This window comes from Astyanax mexicanus, chromosome 1 (genome assembly GCF_023375975.1).
Source record: "Astyanax mexicanus isolate ESR-SI-001 chromosome 1, AstMex3_surface, whole genome shotgun sequence".
NCBI lineage: Eukaryota > Metazoa > Chordata > Actinopteri > Characiformes > Acestrorhamphidae > Astyanax > Astyanax mexicanus.
Window position 1 is genome coordinate 65,499,575 of NC_064408.1, and position 21,884 is coordinate 65,521,458.

General features: G+C 37.0%; 1 protein-coding gene and 1 long non-coding RNA gene across 2 annotated transcripts in view; one reads left to right on the top strand and one right to left on the bottom strand.

Moving 5' to 3' along the window:
• The first annotated feature begins 6,797 nt into the window (after nt 1-6,797).
• opn7a (opsin 7, group member a) overlaps nt 6,798-21,884 on the top strand; it is a 36,195-nt gene continuing 21,108 nt past the window's right edge. The window contains exon 1 of the mRNA XM_022664256.2: nt 6,798-7,010. The gene's annotated coding sequence lies outside the window, so the exon portion shown is untranslated. The remainder of the gene's footprint in view (nt 7,011-21,884) is intronic.
• Nucleotides 19,436-21,304, bottom strand: LOC125803743 (uncharacterized). Its single transcript, XR_007440117.1, has 3 exons — nt 20,757-21,304; nt 20,263-20,500; nt 19,436-19,713 (listed from the first exon to the last, which is right to left on the bottom strand). It is a non-coding gene; the product is annotated as an uncharacterized LOC125803743 (long non-coding RNA).

The following is a 21,884-nucleotide window of genomic DNA, read 5'->3' on the forward strand; positions in this document are numbered from 1 at the left end:
GGAGGTGTGTTTGTGTTCTGTGAATACACACACAATATCTACTCTTCTTTCTGTCTTTCATTTTTTCCTTAGTAGGGCTGTCCTATAAAGAGTCCTTATCAGTAGCTTGTTGGTCACACATGGAGCAGTCTAACAGGGCTTTATGGTGTGCTATTTCATTTCACAGAAATACTGTACAAAAAATTTATAAAACAATCTCTGCAACAGTCTTTATTTCATTATTTTGCCCAATTTTTAATTGGTGCTTTTCTTTTACCCCGTGTTGGGCTAGCAAAGTGAATCGTGCAACTATGCAAAGGATACCCAAGTTGCGTCCTCTGACTTCAAATGCCATCAGTGGCATTTCTTGGCTGTATATACGATGGATTCTTCACCTCGGAAAAGCCTTATATTGCGTAGCAGCCGAGAAACGCAGCCATTGAACACAGCTACTGTCAATTTTTATTTATTATAGAACTACAAAGTACAACTGTATGGTCAATAGAGATGTTAAAATGGCAATGACATTGGCAATGAGTGCAGAAACAAGGAGGTGCTTATAATGAATACTCATGTTGAAAACCTTGTCTTTTTGACCTATTCAAACATATGGACATTTGAACAATACTGAAAACTGAAGCTCAATGAACTAAACAAAATACAGAAGAAAGTATTTACATGAAACAGAAGTTGCAAGGTATTGTAATAAAGTGTAAAGGAGGGAAGAAATGATCAGGAAACTTTATGGTATTTCCCCCCTTCGGCTAAATAATCTTAGTATGCTTCATTTCTTTCTCTGTCCAACTGTACATAAAATCCTCGCACTCATCTATTGCTCTCAATCTCGTTTTATCTATGTCTGTCTCCTTTTTCAGCTGTATCTACACTACATTTCCACAGTCTTTCGCTTTATCTACATCTCTGTTGTTCATCCCTGTTTCTCTCCTTCAGCTTCACTCCTCTTACCATCTACCACCACTTTATCTTTTTCTGTCTCTTTCTGTTCATCTCTTACCCTATCTCTGTCTGTATCTATCTCTGCCTTATCTCTGTTTTTCATCTTCACCTCCCTTTTTCCTTTCTTTGTCCAACTCATCAGTTTATTCAATGTTTGTCCCTCTCTCTGTCTAGTGGACTATTTCTTCTTTCTCTTTCTTTTTTTTCCTCAACCACTCCTTTTCTTTTCTTTGCCTCTGTTCCAACTCTTTTTTTTTCCCCACCTTCTTTCTCTCTTAATTTTCCTAATTGTCTCTGTTGCTCTTTTTCTTACAGTCCAACTCATTCTGTCTTCTCTTACTTTCTCTCGCACGCTCTCTCTCAGCAGTGCAAGTGCTTGATGGAGGTAGCTGTGGTGGTCCAGCGACTCTGTATGACATTAATGAATGTCATTGGGTGTATTCTGGAAAGCTTTGAGCAAGTAGTGTCTAAACAGGGAGGAAATGTGTGTTTTATTTATTATTTGCTTTTGGTATTGTAAATAAGCTAAACTGTTTTATTTTATATTAAGCTAAATGCCACTTTATTATTATTATTAGTATTGGAAGCAGGTGATAGAAATGTAATGTGTTATATTTATTTAAGAGTCATATTTCTAGAGTGCATATTGCTGGAACAAACAATTTTAACTAAATGGTTTTGGAAGGGTGGTGGGTTTGTGTGTAGGCTGTATTGTAACTGATGTTCAGTGTAATAGCAGGTTTTATTAATGGCATAAATAAAGCGAAAGAAGGGTTGCTGTCTATTTAATAAATCAGATTTTAGATTTGCTGACTAAATTATATTTACAAGTAAAGGATTCTTAACAGTATCAGGTAGGGGATTCTGTAATGAAGATGTCCTATAAGAAGAAGTGTGCAGGGAGGCTGCTGTAAAGTAAGAAGGAGAGTATAAGACTTCATCAGGTCACATAATTACACTGGATCTGTGCCACAAACTGCAGAGTATGTCCAGGCAAGTTTTAAAATCAATGTGAGCACAGACAGGATGCCGGTGTAATTTGGTAAATAGGCTACTGGAGTAATGATAGCAGAGAGTTACACACAGTGAAGCTTCTGGGGAGGTTTCACAGGTAAACCAGCCAAAAAGTGTGTTAAAGTAGTCAAGCCTGCCCAAAATAAAAGCCTGTGCAAGATAATCGGTATCAGAAGAAAGAGAGCATTAAAATCTGAAAGGGTTTAAGAATCTTACAGGTGTTTTAAAGATAAAATTTTGGGAGAAGGAATATATCTGAAGCCCTCCTCCCAAAAGAGGCTCATATTTACATATTATCGTTTTAAACTTATTTAACAGTTTGCAGGTCTTATTCGTAATATAAACACATTTTGAATTTGCTGCAACAATGAGTGGTAGAACTATAAGATATTGATAGCGATGGGTTGGGGGGTATAACACAAGTTCTTAAAAGTTTTAAAAATTTAGAAATAAATCTAGGATTATATAAGTAGAGGGGTGACAAAATAACTCAAGTAAGTATTATCCTAAGAATCATCCTAAATTTGGTGCAAAAAATAAGATTTGAGATGTATTTGTGATGCATTTTTAAAATGCTAAATTATGTACAGCTATGCTCTTACAAAGATATATTCCACTGTCCTCGTAAACAGAACAAATCTCAAACAAAAAAACTCCATCAAAACTGCATACATTTGTTTTTGGAAGAAATTATGAACATGTAACAGTTGGTGACTTTTTAAAATAAAGGCTGGAAGTTAAAGAAGAACTTTATAATTTAAAATGTAATAATTGAGGGTTGAATGCACACTGACCTTATAATAGGATAATATATTATATTGCCACTCCAGCCCTGTTAATCTGCAACTACACTCTCAGTTTGATATTGTGACAAGCATCAAACACCATCTCAAATGCAGACATTATGGAAACACACAAGTGACATTAATAAACACATTCTAAGAACATCCAGAAAACTTGAATGAAACAGAAGAAATTACTAACGTTCAGAAAACATTCTACTAACCAAGCCTAAATTGTTAGCTGGGACTATGGTTTACAGCTAGCTATAAGAAGAAGCTAGCTAGCTATTCCCAATATAAACGCTTTTGAGCGAGGCACTAGTTAGCATGATCTACAAGAGATAGAAGATTCCAGGACTGGTTCTAAAGCTGTGGGTTTATGATGTTTCACTCTGTTAGCGTAGGCTAAACTAGTTGAGCTAAGCAGCTTTAGCTGCTAGCTAGCTTGTTAAATAACACAGTCAGATGTAGTTTTTCCTTCATTTTCTTAAGAAATACTTGTGTACAGTTGTTTATAAAAGGGGCTCAATTTCTATTAGTACTTTCTTATCCCTTCTATATTATTTTCACAATAATAGTAATAAAAACTGGTGAACTAAGGTGAGCTGTACCTGCCCTTTACCTCAGCGACTCACCTTCCTTCCACATGTATTAAAGTAATAATAATTTTGTTACTTATTAAGTGAAAATTAAGTTCTTATTGCTTTCCAGAGAGGTATCCAGGTAATGGTTTGTGTATGCATTAATCCTGCAGTTTTGTGTAAAACATGATCCCTTACCAGAAGCGCTCACCTTACACTGTACACAGGCTTGATTCCTCACCACTTCTCCTTCTTCTCCTTACCACACATTTGCTTTTAATGGTAACATATTTGGAAGGTGCTGCTGGAGTGTGGCCATAACCTGTTTTCTGATTGGCATTTTAGTCTGTTTACCAGAGATAGTAACATACTCTAACAGTTTTTTGGGGGCAAAGCTTTTAGAAAGAGCTTTTAGTGCTCCCAGAAGGAAAAAAAATGACCTCAACATTTTTCAGCAAAGCAATACGTGTAAAACCAAGTTAGCTAAAGGTAGATCTGCCTTTTCATGGTTTATATGAGACACATATCTAATGGGTCAAAATCAGAATACAGTGTCATTTGCTTCTTGATCTTGAATCACTTAAGATTTTAAATTCTCCTGATTATTCATCATATTTATAAGATGTCAGACTACACAGACATTATAGCTTTCAAGTTAATCACTTTTCATTTCCATTTGCATTGCATTCCAGTGTGTGTCAGGGTGGACATTTTTGTAAAAAGTGGTAATTGATATTGTGCCTCAGCGAAGTATGGGACAAAGATAAAAAGAAATTGGTGAAATTAATATTATTAATTGCTAAACATTTAGCATGCGTTTTCAGTCTGTTGAAGAAAGGTTACTTGTAAAGGTTACTTTCTTAAAGGTGCTGGGTATTCTTTGACATTTAAATAGCTTGATACGTTTTGGAAAATAGCTAGATGAATAATTTAAATGTGTAAATAAATTTATTAAAATGAAATGTATTGATTAATTTAATTGAAGTTACCATTTTCAAAACTTTAGTAAAGAATACTTTAAAAATGTGCTGTTTAGTCACATATTCTTATTTAACTAAACCAGGCAGCACAGTGGACATGGCAAAAAGCCATACTTCTAATCAGATAATAAAAATAAGATTTATTGCCTTGAAATTTTATAACTAATTTTCTAAGATTTTACTTTTTGCTGTCTATTTGTGAATGAAACACTGTATTATAGTGCTTGACAAGTAGTGCCTTGTACATGTTCTTTCACCTGTTATACATTGTTTTTAGGATTTTTTTTTTCTTTTGTCATTTGTCACAAACTAAAGATCCTCTAATTATTTTTGCTCATCAAAGACTTGTTCATCAAAGACTCATTTTTATTGGATACTGGTTTTGTACCAAATCTTTTTTTTTTTTTACAATCACTTGCTTGAAATAAGATTATTGTTTTGTCTGCCCTAAACGTTTTTGGAATGTGTTGGCTCATGCTGTCTGTTGCAATCAAGTAAAGTCAAAGAAACACAGTTTTTTTCTGTTGTATTTTTATTTTTTGCATTGTCCACACTGTGGCACTTTATTTTTAAATAAGGGTTGTACCTAACCTGTTTAAACAAGAGTGCCCTTATTCTGTGTTTTAGTGAAGGTGTGGACATGGCATGGTGTGTGTGTGTTGGAGTGTTGAGGGGAGAGAAAGACAGATATGCAGTTGTAAGCAAAAGCTTTTAATTCTCTATATGCAGCCATTAGCTAATTATTCATAAATCTTAAGATGTGGTCAGATAGCTTACCATGTGGTCAAACAGCTCTCCCTCTCCTGCAGTAAATATAACCTATAATAACACACATTACTTTACTTTTTTTTATTCGTGCACACACTCTCAGGTCAAATCAGTGGTTTGATTATGTTTGTTTATTTCATTTGTAAAGCCTTATTTTAGTTAGTTAGGTAAGTAAAACAGGCTGCAATGAAGCTTCACACACACCTTCAGTAATGCATGCCCCTTGCCCATTTCTGGGTAAAAACTAAGACTAAGAATCCTAGTGTTAGATCATTTACAATATATACAGCATACACAATAAGTAATCCTGATATGTAAATAACATCTGTTTTGATTGGCTTCTCAGTATTATTCCTTGTTCAGGCAGCAGCCTGGTGGACACACACGTTTTGTAATTTTACTGTGAACTGCTGCTGGCTAAATAAATGAATGAATATATATTGTGACATCATATATAATATAATATAATATAATAATATTTAAAAAAAAATAATATATATTTTTGAAATATGTGTGGACTGAAGAGTTTAAGTTTGTGACTTTAGTTGGGGGTCAAAAATGTGCAGTTGTGGTTTTATGATGTCTTTTACAGCCCCATTATGGAACATACTGATTTTTCTTTTATTGCAGAATTGTGAAAAAAAGATAATATCTGCTTTTATTGGCTGGTTTATAATGCCGGTGGTGGCCTACAAAACCCCCATATAATAGCATAGTCTGTGCTGTTAACTACCTGAGGAAATTGTACCCACATATTCTAAGCTTTGCCCCCTTTTATTTGCCTATATTTTTGGCTTTCTAATGTTATAGTAGTACAGGAAATAAGCTAGTGCTTTCCCTTCTGGTGTGAGTTTAGTTAAAGTTTGGTAGTCAACTGAAGTAGTCCAGTTTGTTTTGAAAAAGAGGATGATGGAGAGAAAAAAAAATACATAAAAAATATATGTTTTTGCTTTATTGCTTGCTGAGTCTAGGCTCTCTTTCTCCAGACACTGGCACAGAAAAAGTTTTTTATGTAACAGTTTTGGGTTTTAGAATTGGTCTGTTTTAGCTCAGTTTGGGTAATAGCAGACTTTAAAATAAAGCTGTGAATTGTCACTTTGGAATTACTTTAATTTTAATGGGATGGTCCAGGAAAAGTCCAGGGCTGAATTTTGGTTGACGTTCACATTACAAGCCGCATTGCTTAAATCAGATTTTTTGCTCAAATCGGATTTGGCTATCCTGACGGTTCACATTCACAAACGTAAGTGATCTGTATCTATGTGTAATGTGAATTAATCTGTCTTTAAAACACCTCACATGCGCACATTGATACGTTTATAAATGTAGTCTTCTTCACCAACAACAAAAATGGATCGGATACGTATCTGATTTAGGACCACACATAGATGCGGCTCCGGTCTGATTTGGAAGAATTCGGATTTAGCACATTCACACAGCCAGAATGTCAGATCTGAGCCACATTGAGCAAAAAATTAGATTTAAGTCACTTCAGCCTGGTAATGTGAACACTGCCTTAGTGGTAGGGGCAATGGCTTTTGTCCCCAAAGTGGCTCCAGGTGGACACTGAAGTGGGTGTGTCTGGACGTGGTCATGTGACTGTCGCTGTCTTTGATTGGTGAAGCTGCTCCCCCCCCCCCCCCCCCCCCAGTTCACTCTGTGGAGATGTGAGGAGTGAGGTACCCTGGATCTTCTCTGCTCTTTTCTGAGGAGGAGGAGGAGGAGGAGGGAACTCAGCCATGTGCGCACGAGACGTTTCCGACCCGCGCGCTCCCGACCACTTACCGCGTGTCCCCGCGCTCAGACGCACGCGCGCCAGTCTCTGTTCCCTCCGCTCGCGAAGGCGCTGACCGGGACCCTGGCCGCGCGCTCACAGATGAAGTTGGTCGCGCGCTGGAGGAGGAGGAAACCCGCGGGCTTCGAGAGGAGTACAGGCTGCCGGAGAAACGGTAAGAGCGCGCGCTGAGGGGGGCGCACCGGCCACCCTGAACAAGGGATCAAGGGATGAGGGAATGGAGAGAGAAAGAAAATGAGAGCGAGAGAGAGAGTTTGGAGGGTCTGAGAGAGAACGTGGATACGGGGACTGAGGAGGAGGGAAGATTTACGCGCGCGCACGAAGAGCTCACCCTGATAGCAAAGAACATTTAGTTTTAGTTGCATTACAGATTTTACTGTTAATTATGAGGAAACATCAATTAAACAACCTTTATTTAACATTACCTCACTGTTATCCCAGACAGCAAAGGAACGTTCAATCAACGTTCATTTTTTCCGTCGCTATTGCATTAAAACAACGTTATTTATTTGTAAAGTTATTTGTGCACATCAATTTCACATTGATTCAAGGTTATGTTTTAATTAAACTTTACTGACATCATTTAAATGTATATCTGGTTTGTGTTCTTATAGCCTGTATACTGCGCTTTTGCAGTGTAGAATAGAATATTTAAATAGTAATAATAGTTTTTATTTGTATTATTCTAATAATACATGTTAAATTAAGGTTGTTCAAGGGTTTTCATCATCAACATAAAAATATCTAATGTAATCAAAAATAACGTTTTTCCAGTGTTCTTTACTATGTTCTTTACGTTTACTCTTCTACACGTGTCTACAATGCTTGTGAGTGAAATATGCTGACCACAATTAAAAATAAGTTTAATGATAAATCTTGATTATTGATTGTTAATTTATCTTAAATTTAAATGATTTCTGAACCAATGACAAAAACGCAATTTGCTGTACAGACTGAATAAATTTCCTTGCTTATTTCTGATTGGCTCTTTGAGTCATATAAACCCGTCAAACTGCTTGCAGCTGTTCAGTACAGCAGTGCAGGTTCTGTCAGTGTAAGCATAAGAGGAAAGTATATTGTATAGAGAGCTAATTCAACACTTTTGCGCGTTTAAACTACTGACGTCCACGTTGTAACATTTGCTTAACTGTTTTGATCCGTTGCTTATTGCTACTTGCTTGTAATATTTCACAAATAAATACATTCTGATGTCAGATCAACATTTTTCCAGTGCATTAGATGGTGTACCAATGAATGTTGATGCGACATACTTATGCTTATCTGGGCATCGAGTATGCACAGTCATTTTTATTAGCCCAGACCAGGTTAAAGCTCCCCATTGTGTCCAGCTCTTCTGGAGGGTTGTACTGAATGGATCCCCACTTGTTGAGTTAAACGTAACTATTAGTTTAATTAACATTTTCCTAAATAAGTGTTTGGTGTAGAGTTGTAAGGTGTGCGGCTCTTTTTACACATGCAGAGGATCCAGGTCATTGTGTGTAATGTAATAAAATGTCTTCTAGGAAATTCTTCAGGATGGACACACACAGTGTTGTTGAGCTTGTTGAAGGTATGCAATGGGTTTAGGAGTGAGAGGGGATGGTCTGATGTGTTTAGAGAAAAATGGAGAGTAATGGAAGTATTGTGTCCAGCACTGACACTGCTGAAGATATACAGGTGCTGGTCAACGAATTAGAATAATTTGAAATAGTGCAATCATGAAATTCTTTGAATGCATTTTTTGTGCAGAAAGCAAATCAGGTGTTCACCGCACCTGTCCTACTCGTTAGACTAATCACAGAACACGTTACCTGGAAAAATTGCTCAGCTGAGCTTTCCAAAAGGCCCATTTAGGCCATTTAACTGTGACACTGTTGTTTTATTGAATTAGAATAATGGAGAAACCGTTTCATTGAATTAGAATAAATGCTCGATTTTTTGTTTTCTGTGAAGAGTGTTCACTGTGCAGTATAAAGTCAGGGTTGAGTAGAATTTCTAAGTTGTAAAATCAATCATGGGTAAGCAGCGCGACCTCTCAACCGGAATAGTGGCTCAAATTCAAGCCCTTCGCCAACAAGGCTTGACCCAAACTAAAATTGCTGAGCAGCTCGGCATCAGCCAGTCTTCCGTCTGCAAAGCTCTCAAGAAAAACTGCAGCAAGCGCACCAACTGTTCCGGCGTCCGAAAAACTTCTGCTCGCGACAACAAGCAGCTGAGAAAGATCGCAGTCAGCAACCGGTTCAAGTCCACTTCCGAGCTTTATGGTCTGGGGATGCATGTCCGCTCGAGGTGTAGGGAAACTCTGCTTCCTCAAGAAGACTGTCAATGCTGCCGTATATCAAGATGTTCTGGAAACGTTCCTGATTCCGACTGTTGAGGAACAGTTCGGCGAAGAAGACTTCATATTTCAACAGGATCTTGCACCGGCTCATGCGGCAAAGTCGACCAAAGATTGGTTCACTAAAAAACAGCTTGAAGTTTTGGCATGGCCGGCCAACTCGCCTGAACTCAATGTCATTGAAAACCTTTGGGCCATCGTCAAGCGGAAAATTTGCGACAGAAAGCCTACTACGCTGGACCAACTGAAGCAGAACATCGCCACTGCCTGGGAAGCTGTCAGTGCGGAAACTTGCGACAAGCTGGTCAAACCGATGCCGCAGAGACTTCAGGCAGTCATACAAGCCAAGGGGGCAGCCACAAAATACTGACAAATTGATGATTGTAATTATAATAAAAATTATTCTAATTCAATGAAACGGTTTCTCCATTATTCTAATTCAATAAAACAACAGTGTCACAGTTAAATGGCCTAAATGGGCCTTTTGGAAAGCTCAGCTGAGCAATTTTTCCAGGTAACGTGTTCTGTGATTAGTCTAACGAGTAGGACAGGTGCGGTGAACACCTGATTTGCTTTCTGCACAAAAAATGCATTCAAAGAATTTCATGATTGCACTATTTCAAATTATTCTAATTCGTTGACCAGCACCTGTATAGCTCAACCACTCAGCCTCTTCTGACTGCAGTTTTCATAACACACACACACACACACATTCTCTCTCTCTCTCTCTCTCTCTCTCTTTCCACCTCCCTCTGTACCTCTGTCTCTCACTTTGTCTTTCACACTTTGTGTTTTTCACTTTTTTCTCTCTTCTCACATTCTCTCTTTCAAACTCTCTCCCTTTTTTGCCTTTACTCTCTTTCAACCTATCTCTCTTGCTTGCTCACTGTCTCATCTGCTCTCTCCTCTCGCTCTCTATGTCTTTCTCCGTCAATTTCTCATTTGCTGCCTCTTTCTTGTGTGCTCTTTCTTTCTCACTCGCTCTGTCACTTTCTCGTTTGCTGTCTCTTTCTCCACTTCTCTTACCCTCCCTCTCTCTTGTTCTCTCATTCTATAAAGATTCAGGAGTTTTATTGTATGATGGTAATGGGTATCAGTAACCACAAAAATGGCAATACCAGCATCAGTAATTACAGCAATAGAGAATAATAATAATAATAATAATAATAATAATAATAATAATAATAATAATAAATAACAATAAAGATAAATGTTGTTCTCTCTATTATGTAGTACATACATTCTGAATTCCAGGATTGGTACCATTTATATGCAATATTTTCTGTTTCTTTTAAAAATAGCTATGATGGGTACAGATCATTTAAAAGATAATTATGGCTGTGTGTTACTCTAATCATATTAGGCTAAATAACCCCTTCACCTTTACTTACCGTAACTCTCTGAGATTTGTGTGATGCAGCAGCTAACACTGCTTCACCAGGCAGCTCCGTCACCTTCATTCTGCTCCATTTCATTGATAACTGATCCTGATAACAACACACAGCACATGTGCAGCACAGCCTTCCCTCCGAAGATGTGAACCAATGCTGAACATTAATAATACATTTCATGCCACAGTAATATCCAGATATATCAATTTTGCATTAATAAAGTCAGTGAGTGGATTAACTCATTGGATTAACTCATTAACGTGCTGAAACAATGTGGAGCTGCAAAGCCCTTACAAAGATTTTCCAGTGGTCTGGGCTGTTCTGGTCTGCTAAAGTGAATCAAGAAGACCTGTCTCTAGAACAGACACCTAATTAAATCTAGCATCAAGTAAATTACACACAGTGCAGTATTAAATACCACGAATAAAATACACTAAGTAGATTAAAAACAAAACACCAGGTGACATGATGCTGAGATTGTTTCTATGGTATCATAATTAAAATGATTATTAGGTATCAAATATTGAACAAAAACAAAATGTATGTTGATCGTGGACATTTATTTGTCAAAAAAGATGTTATAAAAGATCTGAAGGTGTTTAAAAGGTGGTTTCTGTCCATTACCTAGTTTATCTAATCAGTAAAACATGGGAACAAATCCAAACTCTGATTGGAATTCGGAGATAAGTTTGCAAGGGCCAATCACTATCCATTGGCTAATGGCAACAGACTAAACTAAGTTTTTAAAAATGTACACAGTTGAGATAGTCTAACACTGAAATGTTTTTCGTGTTTACTTCGCATTCTGTTCAGGGTTACTTAAAAAACTTTTTTAAACATAGATCTAGTTATTCTATTTAGCATAAAATAGCTATGGTTAGAGTAAAGATTACATTGTATTATTTTGCTCAGCAGATATGAAAAAAATATGCAAAGGAAACATTGCTGTCACAGTTTAGCCCATGTCTGTCTTGTGTTTTTCCCTCATTTGGTCTCTTGTCCTCCTGCCCCTCTGTTTTCCTGTCATGTGTTCCCAGCCATGTGCTTCTGTTGTGTTTTTGTACCTGTCTCCACCCTAGCTCCGCCCCAGCCCTGCCCTAGCAATTAGTGTTCTCACCTGTGTCTTGTCTGTAACCCCGCCCCCTCGTCATCCAAGCCCAGGTGTTTCTCACTCTCCTGGTGTATATAAGCCCCTCTGTTTGAATGTGCAGTGTTGAATCTTTTGTATCCTTGTCCTCTGTATGTATGTTTACCAGTTTTGTAGTTTGTAATCTTTGAATCTCTGTTTCTTCAGTCCAGGTCTGTTTTGTTATCATAGTAAGTGTTCCAAGTTTGTTCATTTCGTATTCTTTGTGTTCTCTAGTTATTCTATGTTAAAAGTTATGGTTTAGTGTTTCATGTTTCCTTAGTTTTTCTTAGTCTTTGTTAATATATGTATTCTAGTCTTGATTTTGTGAGTTTTTTTTTTATTTTTTATATTGTTTATTAAATAAAAATTAGAATATCTATATATCTGCACTTACATCCACCTTCCTCATTCGTAACATAAGATTTGACACTGCACATTCAAACAGAGGGGCTTATATACATGAGGAGAGGGAGAAACACCTGGGCTTGGATGACGAGGGGGTGGGGTTACAGACAAGACACAGGTGAGAACACTAATTGCTAGGGCAGGGCTGGGGCGGAGCTAGGGTGGAGACAGGTACAAAAACACAACAGAAGCACATGGCTGGGAAACACATGACAGGAAAACAGAGGGGCAGGAGGACAAGAGACCAAATGAGGGAAAAACACAAGACAGACATGGGCTAAACTGTGACATCTGCAATGAAATTGTTGCATTTTCTTTAAAAGAATGAATTGATTAAAGAACTTTAAATGTTAAGTGATTAAAATAATTTACTGTTTATGTGTTTGTGTTAAAATGTTGTTTGTCATATACTGTAAAAAATGTTTTAGTTTCTAATGATTTATTAAGATTATCCTACATAGTTTTGTTACCTGATAGAGCTGGGTTTTTGTAACTGGTAAATGTGGTGTTTTTCAGGTTAGTGTATTCTATAAAGAATCACAAGCTGTTGAATATGTATTGCTGCATGTATTGTAAAAAATAGTTTAGAGTGTGGCTAAAAGTGTGTTTTAGAATTGAGCTTATAGTTTAGTGTACAAGATTATTAATGCCAGATGATTAATTCTCAAAAGTGTGCTACAAGTACCAGTTTTTGGGGTCTTATCGAGCACGAAAACTGTAAGTAGGCTTTTTTCATTAATATATTGCTAAAAGCCAAAGATGTATCAGTGTCTTAATGTACCAGTATAGACCCATTACGTTACCCAGCACCACAAGAACATGATGATTAAGGCATGAATTTATACATTCCCAGATCTAACACTGTCATTATTTTATTTTATGAGCTTTGGAACAATCATATATCAAAATGCAAAATTTAATCTAAGTAATTTTTAAGTTTTGGTCATCCTTCATTTTAAGACTATGAAGGAGTGGGATTTTGTTTTTGTTATTTTTATGTGTGAATTATAAGGTTGATAAGGCTGAAGTCCAGGTTCAGTTTGTACCTTTAAAAGATTATGACTAGAGTTTTAAATATGCTGCAATGTCAGAGACACATTTTTCACACAGATTAATAATATCCCTCTCTCATATTATGGTCTCAGGGAGGACTCGAGGAGTCAGTCATTTCTATTTATCTCTCCAGTAATGAATTGCAAACTTGTATTCTTTGAACACTTCAACTCACTTATTTTACCTGCAGTACTGACTGTTGAATTTTACAAGTTTAATTTGAAATTTAACCATTGTATGTACATTTTTTATTTGGTACAATTATTGTATGTTTGGCAGTCTGGTGACCTAATTAGAAGTGTCAGATGGTGCAGGAGCAAGGACACAGAAGGGGGACACAAATACGAGAGATTTTAATAAACAATTAAAGAACAAACAAACTAAAAACAAACCAACAACAGAATGGAAAACAAGGAACATAGAGAAAACGGAAAACACTGGAAACAACCTAACAGACAATAAACGTAAAAGAACTGACACTGGCCTGTGTTTTGATAAGAGGACCAGAGAACTGCAAAGCTGTGATATGAAGTCCTTTTATAGATAAATAGAACTGAAAACTATATTAATTAAATAAAATCCTGATATAATTGTTAGACTTTGTAGTGTAATATTTGGCATGGTGTGATTACACAGTCATATTAGATTTTTATGACCATCCCCTTGTTTTTACTGTCCATCAAATTAGATCCACTAGCTATATAGTGACACTGTGTATAAGCCTGTTCACCCTGTTCTTTAATAGTCAGGACCCCACAGGAGAGACCACCACATAGCAGCTATTATTATTATTTAGGTGGTGGGTGGTTATTCTCAGCACTGCAGTGACACTGATTGGCATGGTGGTGGTGTAAGAGGTGTGAAAGAGTGGATTAGACCCAACAGGGGTGCTGGAGTTTTTAAACATTGTATCAACTAATTAAACTAATTTAATTAGAGCAGTGCCATGTGTAAAGGTCCCAGGAGGATTTTTGTGGCATGATGCCATGTAGGAACCACTTTTGGATTGTATTGATTTGTATCAAGACTAGCATATTAGCTAATGGCTTGAGTTAGTTTTCCATTAACATATTAGCATTCGCTATTCATGAGACTTAACTGTGTTGTCCTTTTTCACATTGCCTTGCTTAGTCATCCCTTATTATTGTTCTGGTGAGAAAATCAGTTTAAGGTGGATTTGTGTTTGAATGAAATACATATGAATACATACACACAGGATTATGAATTCATGGATGTGCGAAGTACTGTACAATTTGTTGTTATCAACCGGTTTTGCTAACAATGCTAATCTGAGACAATGGTAAAGTCTTTAGCTAACTGTTTTTGGTAATGTTTAGAAATATGATACACTTATCTGAATGTTTAACTGGAATGACATTAAATCAGGAATAATTAAGAGAACTGACATTCAAGGTCAGTGGAATGCAGCGTAGCATATTAGTTTAAGTGTTAGATCAAGAATACAATTTTAGCTTTGGCGAGAGCCTTAGACTGGGATCAAAACACTACCTTTGATGTAAGGTTGGGACCCAATACAGCCTTTGTTTTTCAATGAAATAATAGAACAGGCAGTTGAAACACTAAAACACACATGCTCATTGTTTGGAGATTTGGAGAAGAGGAATATACACACTCTCACACACTGTATAACAATTAGATACCTTCTTTTTGACCAGTCATTCGTTGGATTGACCAGAATACATGGTGGACCTGTGTTTTCTGAGGCAGACTATCATTATTGTGTTATGAAGACTCGCTGCAGATGAACATATACACAGTTTCAATGCATGTCAGATTGAAGCAGAGAGGCATTTCTCCCCAGAGATCAATCTGACAGAGTAAAGCTGGTGAACCTCCTCTTTTATTATATCAGTGAAAGCAGGTATGAGACCTTGGACCATGTGTATGTGCGTATATTGATGTAGGTGTGTGTTTGAGTATTCGGTGAATGGCAATGTTGTTTAAAGCTTCTGATTCCATGTGTGGATTTTGTAAAGGCTTGCAGTTTTGAGGAAATGGCAAGCAGATTTTTAACAACACTGTATTGGTATATTTTATTGAGGTATACACAATCACTTTTCCTCTGACGAAATGAGATTTTTCACTGTTTACACTGTTTTTTAACTGTTTACTAATCCTTTTGGCAACTATTGCAATATTGAAGAAATGAACTTGCCACATTCATGAGAGTTTGACCCCCTTTTTAGTGCAACAGTCTGTACTATATATACCACATAAGTTTACATGCATATTTCACTTTAAGTGATGCTTCTCTCAGCTCTCAGAATCTCTGTAAAACATGTCCTTGAGGGGTGGTGCAAAATACACCTCTCACCTGTAGGTTGAGCCCAAGAACAAGAAATGCCAGGTCTTGCATAGTGTTGCTTTAAATGTGTTATAGAATGCTTTAATTGAGTATTTTCACTAATCCTTTTTTATTATTTTTTTGTACTAACAGTAATAATGAGACTTTTGGATCAATTGTTTGGATGTTACACCCCTGTGTACAGCCTGTGATGGGCTACTCGGTTTGGTAAAGCTTTTCTCTGATTAGTTGGTTTAAATCACTGTGACAGTTTACATAGTACAGATTAGATTCTATATTGTTTTTAAAGTGAAAACATTGCACTTAGATATGCAAGAGTAGAAATTATTACATACATACATTTATTTAAAAAGACAATATTGCAAACAGACATGAAGTACAGACTGCAAGATCCATGCACAAAGCACATTTAAACACATAAGGCTTAAATTATGTAATTATTCTTTTTAGAGCGAGCTTTATATGTATCACTAAGAACATTTCTAAGTAAATAATGTCATATGAAATTTAAACATACACAGTGAATATTTGCCCATCTATAGATTGCTTCTGTTTTTGCTTTTTTATGAAACATATTTTTTAATAACAGGCAAGTATATGTTAATATAAGTTAATATAAAATGCAGTTCTTAAATGAACACATTTTCATTTATTAAGGGATTATTAAGGGTACTCAAATTAAAAGTACCAACTTGGCCCTATGTAAAAAAGTGTTTGCCCCTAAACATAACTTAAAAAAATAACTTGATCGTGCCACACTTGTCTTTCACATCTCTGTGGAGGATTTTTGACCCACTCTTCTTAAAATAATTATTTTAATCCAGACATATTGGAGAGTTTTTACGCATAAATTGCCTGTTTAATTTCTTGCCACAGCATCTCAATCAGAGTTCGACTTTAAACTTCTTAACTTTAATCATTTAGTTCTATTTTAAGTGATTTCTTGATTCTACATGTCTGGTAGTAATCAGGTCTGGTTGTGGTTAGTGAAATAAAATAAAAAAAATCCAAAATATTTTGTTAATCAGCGTTACTTCATGGGGGCGGCAGTCCCTGGTTTGTTTGGATTGCTTTTTTTCCTTAATAAATGAAATCACCATTTAAAATGTGTTTTTTATATTTACTTACTTTTTATATTTATTTAGGTTATAATCGATGTTAAAAGGTGTTTTTTAATCTAAAAAAATGTAAGAATGAACAAAATGCAAAAACAAGAATTCTGTATGGGGCAAATACTCTTTTACACTACTGTATTCTGTGGAATAAAAATTATTGTTATATATTGCCTCATATATTGAATTTTAGTTCGTATAAAGAGCACTTTTTGTTTCATTTGTATGCACACCAGAAATGAGGAGGGTCACAAGATTCTAATTTTTCCAAGTGGCAATTAGAGAAAATATTTACGTAGTTAATTAATTGTTCTGTTCTTATAGTATGTAATTAACTGCCATTTCTGTTGTTTACATTTTAGAAATAATTATAGATTACATTGAGTGTTTTAAGAGTGTGATTAAATAAAGACAAATCATGTGGCATGTAAAAGAGAACAAAAGATAATTTGCATAATTTATTTTATTTAAAAGATTGCAATATTTAGTGATACTGATTACCAGTAAGACTTGCAGAATATTTGATTTAGAGACACAGTACTGTCTTGTTGTATTTCGTGGAATTTCATTTTCAAGCTTTAAATGTGCACATAAACTCCTTACATCAGCACCTCTGAATGATTCTGAACTACAGACATAAAGAACAGCTGGTTTCATTAAACAGACAGGACTTTTCGTGCAGATAAAGAATAGCATGTGTGTGTGTGTCCGGATGTCGTTGACAGTGATGGCGTTGGTAGACTGATTTACTGCTGTTACCGCTCTGTGATGATCAAGTGGATGTGTGTGTGTGTGTGTGTGCACGTGACAGTGAGGGAGAGGGGGAGATTTTGCTGTATAGAAGCTCTCTCAGGCACGTCAGACAGTATCCGCTGATGCTGCTGACGCAGCTCCTCCACAAGTTCTTAGTCATCAAAGAGAGAGTGTTATTGTGCACACGTCCTCTGGCACACACTTCTGAGAGTGTGCAACCTCTTCAGCTCTGAAGCACGGGCAGAATGATGCAATGTTTGGCTACCTGTTGTGTATGTGTGTGAAACACTACAGGGGATCCTGATAATTTTTTTTCTTTTTTTCTATGACACGCTGATATCAGCAAATATAGCATCAGATTAAGTGCTGCTTCTTTTGTTCAGGACAAATATATATCTGTAGAATAAAACAAGCATACAGAGGAGATAACATCATTGTTGCATTATTTTTGTGCAGTGTGTACAAGACATTGTGCAAGAGGGTGTTGGTTCATTTGTCAACAGAGATGACAATATGATAAAGATGCACCTTCTGTGAGTGGTTGGGAACATCACATCTTTCCTAAGTGGACTCTACCTGCTGTTATAAGAGTTAAACCATTTTCAATGTTTTATTGTGGGTTTGCAATGAATTAATATATTAAATAGATAACAGATTTTGTCCCATTTCCCTACCAAAACTAAGGAAAGAGCTGACACAGTGACTAAATTGAGGATAATCACATTATAAACTGCATAGTACATGATATCTGTGACACCTGTAGCCCTTGTCTGTCTTGTTTTCTTTCTTTCTTTGTCCTTCCTGTTCCTGTCTTGCTTTTCTTTCCCATGTTATCTTTAAGCATGTGGCCATTTTTTTTGCCTCCACCCTAGCCCCACCCTGTCATCAGTGTTCTCACCTGTGTTTGTTTGTAAACCAGCCCCCTCGTTATCTTCCCCATCTTCATCCATCTTCTTTTGTCTGTCTTTTGTTGTTTATTATTCAGCTTTTGCTTGTTTATTTCCCTTCTCATTTGCTCTCTTGTTTATTTCCCTTGTCTTCTTGTTTTGAGTTTATTGTGATAGTTCTAGATTTCCTCTGTTGTTTTGTAGTATCTTGAGCTGTGATGCCATGTAGATCAGTGTTTCTCAACCAGGGTGCCGCGGCACCCTGGGGTGCCGTCTGGCTTCATCGGGGGTGCCGTCAAAATATTGCGCCTCACGTGCATATTTCCTTTCCAGAGTCAGCTCGTGTCGGGGTGTGTCCCAATTCACAGGCAGCATACTATGAAGGATGCGACCCACAGAGGCGGTGTATTACTGCGCAGCTGTGACGCAATCTGTCTTCGAATACAGCCTCTGAAGGATGCAGCCCCTAAATTGGGAAACACTGTAAAGTTTTTGTCCCCCACGCGATGCACGCGCTATTTTATGTCAAATTCCGCCAGCAACACCCCTCGTTCTCTCACCTGAAGTACTGCGCCAGAACCACCCCCACCACCCCCCCCCCCCCCCGTTCTCACCTGAAGTACTGCGCCAGCAACCCCCCCCCCCCCCCCCTTAAACTGGGGTGCCTTGATATCTCGCATATATTTAAAGGGTGTCGTGATATAAAAAAGGTTGAGAAACACTGATGTAGATGAATGAAATAAGTCTTCGCTTATGGAGTGAATTTTGTGCCAAAAGTTTTACACAAAAAAAATAAATCCGCAATCAAAATGTTAGGAATCAAAAGCAAAAATTGTATGTTACAAATTCAAAAGAGAAAAAATATATAGCAAATATATATTTTTAAATATACTTGGTTATTTTATTATCCTTTGCAGTTATTTGAAAATTATTTCAGTTTGGTCTTTGCTTTTATTTTTGTGTTTTTGTGAATTTTCTGTGGATTTTTTTGGATTTTTCTGTTAAAGACTTTTGCTTCTGGAATCCCTCTTTTGCTTCTGCTTCAGTTTTTTGCTTCTGAGTTTTGGCACAGTTTTCACGGGTGGGCGGGGCTTAGAAGAAGGGGTTCCCCTTGAATCTCCATTGGTCCCTCTGAACCCTCGTCTGAGACTGACCACGCCCCCAAACACCCGCCAGCTTCAAGCGTCCTTCCAAACACGGAGTGAACAGCAGCTTCCAGCAAACAGCAACAGCAGCAGATACTTTTACAATTAAATATTATACAAACGTTATGTTTAATGTTATATTATGTTATATTATTCTCTGTTTCACTCCATTTAAAAGCTCACATTAGCAAGATGTGCTAAATATTCACGCGCAAATTATGATAGTTACCTAGTCAATGAGCTAGTGAGTTAGCTAATTACCTAATCAGTGAACTAGTCAGTTATCTTAGTCAATGAGCTAGTGAGTTAGCTAGTTACCTACTCAGTGAGCTAGTGAGCAACCTAGCCAGCAAACTAGTGAGTTATCTAGCCAGTGAACTAGTGAGTTAGTTACCTACTCAGTGAGCTAGTGAATTACTTAGTCAGTGAACTAGTGAGTTACCTACTCAGTGAGCTAATGAGTTACCTAGTCAGTGAACCAGTGAGTTACATAGTAAGTGTGCTACTGAGTTAGCTACTTACCTACTCAATGAGCTAATGAGTTACCTAGTCAGTGAACCAGTGAGTTACATAGTAAGTGTGCTACTGAGTTAGCTACTTACCTACTCAATGAGCTAATGAGTTACCTAGTCAGTGAACCAGTGAGTTACATAGTAAGTGTGCTACTGAGTTAGCTACTTACCTACTCAATGAGCTAATGAATTAGAATGCTACCTAGTCAGTGAACTAGTGAGTTACATAGTCAGAGAACTAGTGAGTTAGCTAGTCAGTGAACTAGTGGGTTAGCTATTCAGTGAACTAGTGAGTTACCTAGTCAGAGAACTAGTCAGTTATCTTAGTCAATTAGCTAGTGAGTTAGCTAATTACCTAATCAGTGAACTAGTCAGTTATCTTAGTCAATGAGCTAGTGAGTTAGCTAGTTACCTAATCAGTGAACTAGTCAGTTATCTTAGTCAATGAGCTAGTGAGTTAGCTAGTTACCTACTCAGTGAGCTAGTGAGCAACCTAGCCAGCAAACTAGTGAGTTATCTAGCCAGTGAACTAGTGAGTTAGTTACCTACTCAGTGAGCTAGTGAATTACTTAGTCAGTGAACTAGTGAGTTACCTACTCAGTGAGCTAATGAGTTACCTAGTCAGTGAACCAGTGAGTTACATAGTAAGTGTGCTACTGAGTTAGCTACTTACCTACTCAATGAGCTAATGAATTAGAATGCTACCTAGTCAGTGAACTAGTGAGTTACATAGTCAGAGAACTAGTGAGTTAGCTAGTCAGTGAACTAGTGGGTTAGCTATTCAGTGAACTAGTGAGTTACCTAGTCAGAGAACTAGTGAGTTAGCTAGTCAGTGAACTAGTGAGTTACCTAGTCAGTGAACTAGTGAGTTAGTTACCTACTCAGTGAGCTAGTGAATTACTTAGTCAGTGAACTAGTGAGTTACCTACTCAGTGAGCTAATGAGTTAGCAGGTTACTTACTCAGTGAGCAAGTGAGTTACCTAGTCAGTGAACCAGTGAGTTACATAGTAAGTGTGCTACTGAGTTAGCTACTTACCTACTCAATGAGCTAATGAATTAGAATGCTACCTAGTCAGTGAACTAGTGAGTTACATAGTCAGAGAACTAGTGAGTTAGCTAGTCAGTGAACTAGTGGGTTAGCTATTCAGTGAACTAGTGAGTTACCTAGTCAGAGAACTAGTGAGTTAGCTAGTCAGTGAACTAGTGAGTTACCTAGTCAGTGAACTAGTGAGTTACCTACTCAGTGAGCTAGTGAGTTACCTAGTCATTGAGCTAGTGAGTTAGGTAGTTACCTACTTACAGCATGAATATTTAGCACTCTCGCTAATGTGACTTGTGAACATAACGTTTGTATAATATTTAATTGTAAAAGTATCTGCTGCTGTTGCTGTTTGCTGGAAGCTGCTGTTCACTCCGTGTTTGGAAGGACGCTTGAAGCTGGCGGGGTGTTTGGGGGCGTGGTCAGTCTCAGACGAGGGTTCAGGGAACTGGCCAGTCCAGAACCAGCTGACCAATGGAGATTCAAGGGGAACCCCTTCTTCTAAGCCCCGCCCACCCGTGAAAACTGTGCCAAAACTCAGAAGCAAAAAACTGAAGCAGAAGCAAAAGAGGGATTCCAGAAGCAAAAGTCTTTAACAGAAAAATCCAAAAAAATCCACAGAAAATTCACAAAAACACAAAAATAAAAGCAAAGACCAAACTGAAATAATTTTCAAATAACTGCAAAGGATAATAAAATAACCAAGTATATTTAAAAATATATATTTGCTATATATTTTTTCTCTTTTGAATTTGTAACATATAATTTTTGCTTTTGATTCCTAACATTTTGATTGCGGATTTTATTTTTTTGTGTAAAACTTTTGGCACAAAATTCACTCCATATTCGCTGATACTGTTCTTTGTATATGAGAAAATTTATTACAGAAAAAAAGAATAATTAGTACAAAAGATAACAGCATCATATTCAAGCACCT